The sequence below is a fragment of the Clupea harengus genome, chromosome 19, assembly GCF_900700415.2.
Source record: "Clupea harengus chromosome 19, Ch_v2.0.2, whole genome shotgun sequence".
In the NCBI taxonomy this organism is placed as follows: Eukaryota; Metazoa; Chordata; class Actinopteri; order Clupeiformes; family Clupeidae; genus Clupea; species Clupea harengus.
The window spans coordinates 12511285-12520222 of NC_045170.1; positions in this window are offsets into that span (position 1 = coordinate 12511285).

The window sequence follows — 8938 nt, forward strand, 5'->3', positions numbered from 1 at the left end:
TACATGAAAATAAATAGGCTGTATTGTGTACTGTAAAAAATAAATAGTAGGCCTAGGAAAAGTCTCATGGGTTTATCTAATTAGTGAGGATATAACTAGGCTAAAAATGGATCAGTATGGGCGTATGCATGGATTTTATGATACATTTTATGTGCCTTTTATTTACCTGCTCTGGGCCACGTCATGTACAGCTTTCCTAGCTTTCATTATGTGACTAAATTAAGGATAACAGTGAGTTGTACACTTATATATTATTTATTATTTAGTTATTCAGGGCCAGTCGAGTTACTGCAGTCGCCTGCTGTAGTAGTCTCGCCAACTCGCTTCTTCAGGGTATTTCAGCATCACTGGCACTGCGGGAGGCTGAGTGAGGTCAAATAATTTTTTATTTTAAACTTATTTAAAGTTACTAATTCCCTATGGAATTTGCAATTAGAGCGTTTTTAAATTTACATATTTCCTGAAGATGCCGGATGTTACAGTGAAAGACGTCAACCAGCAGGACTTTGTGCGGGCACTTTCTGCCTTCCTCAAAAAAGTAGGACGTGGACTACTTGTGTTGCAAAGCTGTGTGCTCCCTCGATGTGAGGAACTTTGCGTCATCCATCACGTGTTAATTCAGGTGTCAATGGTTACGTTGAATTGATGCATAGATTCATTATAGCACATAATTAGGATCAAATTATCGATCAAATTGTACTATCAACATTGAGTCACTGTCGAGGAAATGCAGTTAAGATGTTTACCAACCTCGAAGTACCAGAATAGGTAGACACAGTGAAGCTGGCCAAACACAAGAAGTTGGCACCCAGTGATGAAAACTGGTTCAACACTAGAGCAGGTAAGAGAGAGAACCTTTATTATCCCAGATGATCATTCAACCAACCTACGGAGCTTCAAGGGAGGGATAGCTGCAGTTTGTAACACAACTAATGGTCTGAGCCTGCAGTCTTTTCCGTAGTAGATATTATAGCAGCTCAATTCATCTGACCTTACTTGAGGATTAACCAGCCAAATCACTAGATTCACCAAGGCGTTGCCAAATGATGAACCCTGTAAAGCTTGCCTCAAAACACTGTACCTGTCATGGCCTGGGCCACGTGTGTTGCCAACGGCATCGCCATACCGCTGCCTGATCCATAGCGTCCACAGCACGCCATCTCTACCCGCGAGGGGGTGGCGGAGTGGGTGCCATGATAAAAATCTATGGAGGTCGGCACAGGAACGGTGTGTGCCCGTCCCATTTCAGTGTGGGCTCAAGGAACGTGGCACGCAAAGTCCCGCAAGCACTGGAGGGGCCTCAGGATGGTGGAGAAGGACCCCAATTAAATCACATAATAGTCAAATAAGTAGTTAAACTGTGTTGGTTTTTCAGGCATATTGTTCTGGCTTTTGTCGTTGTAATTCAATGTATGCAGTTTTTCAGTATCATTTGAGTGTGCCTTATTAGGAAAAAAGGTATATATGTGCTAAGATTGGATTCCTGTGCCTGTATGACCACAGGTTGCAGCTGCAAGCAAAAAACAGTGATATCTCCAAAAGGGGAAGGAGCATGGAACTAGCCCTCTCTACCTCCTGAATTCAGATGTGCATGTGTCAAGCAACTGGTGCAGAATTTTGCATTTGCATGAAGAGGAACTAGTTAATCATGGAAAATATCACAGCCAGTGAGTTTCCTTCTCACGGAGGAAGAGTTCAGTTCATTGCCTACTCTCCTCTAATGCCTACAAACTAATGTGACGTCCTTGTCAGGAAGTGCTATGGTTTTAAGTATAGAGAATGAAGCAATACTAATTTATTACCTGCAAAAACACCAGTAGGCAATAATATCTCAAAATCTTGTCATGAAGATTGTGCTACCAGCTAAGACTTGAATGTGATGACGTCACAGCATTTCTGATGGTTTGTTCATGTATGTGTGTGTGCATTAAATGAGGTCTCTGTGAGAGCCATATTTCAGTCCCAAATGTCCTTATTGGCCATAGAGTTCATTAGACAGCATTGTCTTATTGGAACAGAGGTGTGTATGGGTTTTTAGTTGCTGTTCATGACACCCTGGATCCAGCTGTTGTAACGGCACACGTGGGCGTAGACACTGGGGTGGTCCATCATAGCACACTCATAGCTCCAGGAGACCACACCCTGCAGCTGGCCTGTATGGAACATGCAGACGCACACGCAACACAGACAGACACACGTACATACACACAAATAAGTCATTCTCCTGCTTCAGCAGGCTTTATGTTCTTATCTCAATATAGATTTTGCTTTTCATTTTCTGTCAGCTTATTCTCCGTACTTGTACAGTCTTGATTATGTGAAAATGCAGGAGAAAATGGGAACGGTAATGTTGCACATCACAGAGACAGCCTAGCTTTAAAGTGATAATGACATGCTCAGGACAAGGTATGATAGTAGTTGCATGATCCCAGATGTATGACAATCATTATCATATAGATGGTGACAATATCATTTTAATAAGTTTATGTTTCAAGGCATTCAATATTCTAGTAGCAATACATTATAGTTATGCCATGATTCCACAGTGTGTGATTCATGAATTATGATATGAGGACTCCAGGGATGATCTGTGGTTATAATGTCATAAATCCAGGGATGACCTGAGTAAGGGTCATCAATGACTATGATATCATGATTCCATAAGAGATCTGTGATTATGATAAGCTTTCAGCAGTAATTTATTATTTTGACATCATGATTAGAGGGCAGCTCTCTAGTTATGATGTCATGCTTGGGGTTATCTATGATTATGATGTCATAATCCCAGGGGGCATGGGTGTTTATGACATGGCTCTGACCTGGCAGCTGCTGGCTCCTCCATGCATGAAGCCAGAGCAGAGCATGTTCTCAGTCATCGGGTGGGGGTAGGCATTCTTGCAGATGCGATCATCGATGATGGGTTGTCTAAGCCAGGCACTGCAGGCTGTCAGGCATGGCAGCTGATAGACAGAAAACACTCATGTTTCTAGGCTATGTCACAGAATTAAAGTTTGGTATGTAGAAGTAATTCGAAACAAGCCCTTATGCTGAAGAAGCGGTGCATAAAAACACATAAGAGTGCACAAAGATAATGACGGAGGAGTAACTATACTACTTACTACTTTCTTAATCTGAAAGGTACACTTTCTAAAACACACATGAACAGTGAAGCCTCCTATGGCGGCTTGTTACAGAAACACTTATGCATACGGACATCCTCACATTCTCCAGGACAGGTACCCACTTCCGCTGGTAGTAGTTGTAACTACCCCCTGGTTTTAACTCATAAACATGACTCCACGCTTCATACTGATGTCCAACTCTTTCTTATTTATTGTCGGGAACACCGTGAAAACTAGACAGACAAACAAACAAACGAACAAACAATCAACAAACCAAACAAACCCAAATTGTACACATAGCAATCACAAACAAATATACATATTCCATTTAAAAACATAGTACAGATATGTAAACGCATTACCGTGTTCGCCTGTAAACCAGCAGTAGATTGATTGGGAACATAATTAGTGCGTGTTCTCTCAGTCTTTCGAGTCCGATGTGCCAGAGCCCTTCCAGGTCATATAACCAGGTAAGGTCACGTGACACAAAGGGTCACCAGACTAACGCACAAATTCATTAAATCCACCCAACTTTGCACACCAACAAATGAGATCACAAACTCATAAATAAAAATGATTAATTAATCTATGCAATTTAAATGTCCATCACCTACGGCCATATCTTGGCAGCTGATCCATCAGGGTCAGCTACACTCCCACCAAATTACCTTGATAATAGTCCGAACACATCAATCATATCAATGGTAATTTCAAGGCATCCTGATGGAAACCTACAGCACTTGAAATCTGAGCAATCATATTCACTAAAATCACAATTCATGATCCATTTTTAATACACTCATTAAAAAAGGGGATATTGCACATTACCACACAGTTGTAATATCAATAACAAAGGGTCAATGTCTGACTTCATGGACGTAAAATTATCAATTCAATTTGAGAAATGACTGAATTTTAGCTATTAGCTACAAGAACCAACTTTTGAATAAGGCGTTCAATGACTGGGGGTTTAGAGAGGTGTTCAGCCCTTTTTCCTAACCTTCGATCTCCAATCTGTATTCTAGTCTTGCGCACCAGTCCATCATCATCCTTGTAGACTTCCCGAACTCTGGCCAACTTCCATTCATTTTGGTGGCCTTCATTCTTTACAAATCACAATGTCACCTGGCTGTACATTCGCAGTAGGCCATCGTTGCCCGAGAGAGATTTTGGCGAGATGTTCTTTCTTCCATCCTTATTGGCCCTGGCGTCTTAATCCTCATTGCCAGCCGTTGGATCCGGGAAATCACGTTCCCAGCCATGTTCCCCTTTGAGAACCGCGATAGTTGCCTTTGGAATCTACTTGTGCCATGGCTTCAGTTGTCAACACCTGGACCACCTTGACCTCAGGATCTCCCACCAACTGCTCTACTGTTCCTTGGTCAGAAAATACTTCTCTTTCCCTGGCAGATATACGGTGGCATAGACTGGTGACATCCTTGGAGTTAAGGCACTGGGACGCACTCCCTACGATGCTCCAGCCAAGGTCAGTCTTGATGGCATAAGGCTCGTAGTCACCACCAGCAATAACTTGTCTAGGTACCAGTGCTCTGGAGCAATCATAACCAATTACAAGTCCCACCCCACAATCCATCATCTTGGGCATTTCATCAGCTACGGCTGCAAGATGTGTCCACTTTCTAGCAGTATCACAGATGGGAATGTGGGCACCTTCGAGAGGGATGAAGTCCCTTGAATAAGCAGGAGGCAAGCAAATTAAGTCCTTGGAGGAAAGCCCTCTGACCTTGAGTCCACTCACTCTTTGGCTTGTCACAATTGCATCTTTTCCCATCATGGTGGAAAGCCTTAATTTTACAGGCTCCGTTTCTGCATGCAGCTTCTCACACATTTCCTGGTCAACAAACGTGTGACTGCTCTGCGTATCTAATAAGGCATACACCAAGATTTCAGACTCTGTATTGGGGGAAGAGAGCCAAACTGGGATGATCATAGATGTGCTGCCATGTTCTCCTTCGTTTACACAGCATGATAAGGAAGATGTACTCTCTTCAACTTGCAAAAGTTGTTGCGAAGGTGACTTGTCTGATAGAGGGTGGTCTTCATGCAGCGAAGTTGGGTGACGTCTCTTACATAATGCACATGTGGCTCGGTTCCTGCAGTCTTTGGAATAGTGACCCTTTCTCAAACATGCGAAGCATAATTTATTTTCTAGCACAAACCTTTTCCTTTCAGATACAGGTTGTCCCTTAAGTTTTTGGCACTTATGTATAGAGTGGTTTTCTCCACAGCAAAAGCATTTAACTGAGCTGCTATCATACTCCTGTGTGGTCTTGGGTTCTCTGGAATCTTTAAACTCAGAATCGTCAGCATCACTAGACTGTGCCATGGCACGGGTTGTGTATGCAGTCTTAACACTGGTAGCAAATGTGTTTGCCCTTTCGTCAGATCTCTTCAAAGCATACAGGGATGATACTGGGTTACATGCTATACGTGCTTCCTTTGAGATAAATGTTGCAAACTCGCCAAAGCCTGGATAGTCTTTGGCCTGGTCTAACTGTTCAGACACATAGCGGTTCCTATAAAATAGGGTGATAGTGAAGGAATGAAACCCAAAAGGACTATATGCTGGTGTACTTGAAATAGGTGACAATCGCCACAGGTTTGTCCGGTCAGAACAATAACGGATGCCAATGTTCCAATGAGGTCTGATTTATTGCACACACACACGAAGTGAAGACATGAAGTGGTTGATGAATGATGCCCGTGAATATAATTATCCCGTGTAAAGGGACTTATATCCACATTTGAATCCGTGAACTGACTGATATAATCCGTGTTTGAACCGTGATTGAGTTGATTGACTGATAGAATCCGTGGTTTCTATTAAACATCACAAATGACAAATATATACAATTAAATACCATAAAGATGAACCATTACATACAAGATGAATGAATATAATATATACAATATGAATGTTACGGCTATACTGTAAATACGGATCTGTCCCTTAAAATACCGTGCCGTGTAACGGCGAACATTCCATATCTCCGTAACAAAAGTAACTGCTTGAACTGGCCTCGGGGTGAAATGTGGATGCTACAGATGATAATGATGACTGTAAATAACAGATACTATTTACAATGAACTGAACGGACTACAGAGCTAAATGATACATATAACAACACTTACATTCTTGAACGACGCACGGCAAATGATCGCGAATGTCTTTGAATGAATTGAATTGTCCGATGTGCTCCTTGAAGAGGACTTCTCCAACTCCGCTTGACTTGACCCACAACTTGGCCAGAGGAGGGTCGGCCTTATATAGTGGAGAGATGACGGGGGCCTTGAAACTGTCTTGAAACTGTTGAAGTGGCCAAATGGTCAGTGAAATTCCACTGTGCACGAGCCCCACGGAACTCTGGGATCAACTGATAGGCTGACCTTTCATGGACCCCAGGTCCCGTGAGTGGCCGGCACAGTGGGGGTGCACAGCTGGATGCAGCTGGTGAAGCTGCCTTTTTAACAGTTCCATCTACTTGTCACCCAGTCGGGAAGTTTGACCAGCATCCTTTGATTCTCCTCGCAATCATTCAATACTTGAAGGCCTTTAACATGAGGCATAGCATCGCTACATGACTGCAAGAAATCACTGAATTCTCTTAACTTCACATACTCCTTTGCACCGATTTTTGGCCATCTGTTAAGCTTTTCTCTGAAGGCACGTTGCACCACGAATGAGTGACCGTATCTTGTGTTCAACTTTTCCCATGCCTCCTGATAGGCCTGTTCATCCTTTCGGTAGAAACTGCCTTCCAAAGCAGACTTTGCATCACCACTTATATACTTTTGCAAGTAGAACAGTCTATCGGTCGAATTCAAGCACCGTCTCTCTATGAGGGCCTTGAAGCTTGTGCTCCATTCTATGAACTTCAGCGGGTCCCCAGAGAATATGGAGGGCTCTGGAACAGGCAGTCGTGTTAAAGCCATTGACTCTTGTAGCGCTTGCGCAAGGGATGTCTCATTTATTGTGCCTTGCCCCTTCAGACATAATGTGTTACTTACAGGTGGACTGGGAGCAATTATGTTGCTGCATGCTTGACTACACTGCACACATTTTTCTCTCGATTCCTCCTCCGTGTACACTTTTAGCTGTGCTTCCATCACCTCAATGTCTCTACGATGTTCAAGCTTCTTCAGATGCTGCCGTTGTACCTCTATTTCAGCCTCTATTTCAACTTCAGCTTTCTTTGCTGCCAATTGTGCAGCAATCTCAGCTCTTTTAACTGAAATACTTGCAGACTCTGAAAGAGCCTTTGAGTGACGACTAACACCAGTGGCCCTGGAAGCTGTAGATCCATATATGGACTTAGCATATTCATTGTCAAGCAGCAAGCGTAATCTTGCCTTCTCTGCCTCCGGATCAAAGTCTAGCTCATCTTCAACCGAGCGAACCTTCATCAGTTTGAGTAGCTCTGCAGTCACAGCTACACATGTGTCAACATTTCTCCTTATTTCTTGGTTTGGTGGGGCTTGGCATCGCATGTTATCATATATCTCTTTCAGTACAGATTCTTGTTTCTAAACAGTATCCATCATATCATACAGCTCAGCCTCTGAGCATTTATGCTTTAACCTTGAACGCACATCTCGGACATGAGTCTTCCATTTCTCATATGCAGACTTAAATTTCCTTTCGGGCAAGTTCTTGCTCTTTTAACTCCTGCATCTTTGACGTTAGGCGTTTGTCACGAACAGATTTTCTTGTTTCATTGATTTTTGGTAAAGCAGAATTAAGCTCTCTTTGCCTTTCTTCAGATCCCTCACAACACCCTCAATATTCTCATTTTCTGGTGTAATCCCACCGATGGCTCCTTGTTCAGTTTCTAATGGAGAGTCATTCTGCCTAATTAATTCATCACCCTTAAATGATGCTTCAAATTCCACTGACATTTTGCAATCAGGGCTATTTTAGAATTTAGAGTGACTGTATTTTAAACACTTTCAATGACAACTGAGCATTCAGAAAGGCAGCACTCAGAGATCAAATAATATGCTTAGATTAAACAATATACAGTCAAAGGTCTCTTAAATAAAAATAAATGCACATAAATGTTACCAACTCTAAGATATGAGCATTTATAACATAGCATGCCAGCATAGAATGTATGGAATTGTTTTCTCGGTTCTGAACATCTTTAGGAAAGAAACTTTGAAGTATCTATCCTATATCAATGTAGCATGTTACTGTACAGTCTGACCTGGAATACACATGGCAACACCACCTGTAGCTAGCTGCTCGAACTGCAGGCCGAATTCGTGACGATGGACCACGGATGGTGAACATAGTATCCAGTGCAAGATGCAGACAATGAAGATTGTCCCCACGGGAAACGTAGCGAAGCGGCACGCCGAACCTGCAATAATCCACAAGGAACGGAAGGGCACGAGACGAAGTCCGCAATCCACTTTGGAGCACAATCGGGCGTTGATGGCCTGGTTCCCGGAATTCAGCCAGGCCGAGCACGAAGATCCAGGAGGAGCGACGCAGAGAGGCACGTTAAATCCAGCCGTCCTCACACAGCAACGCGTTCCTCCTTCAGGCACGTTTTCACTGTAACTACCCGCTGGTTTTAACTCATAAACATGACTCCACGCTTCATACTGATGTCCAACTCTTTCTTATTTATTGTCGGGAACACCGTGAAAACTAGACAGACAAACAAACAAACGAACAAACAATCAACAAACCAAACAAACCCAAATTGTACACATAGCAATCACAAACAAATATACATATTCCATTTAAAAACATAGTACAGATATGTAAACGCATTACCGTGTCCGCCTGT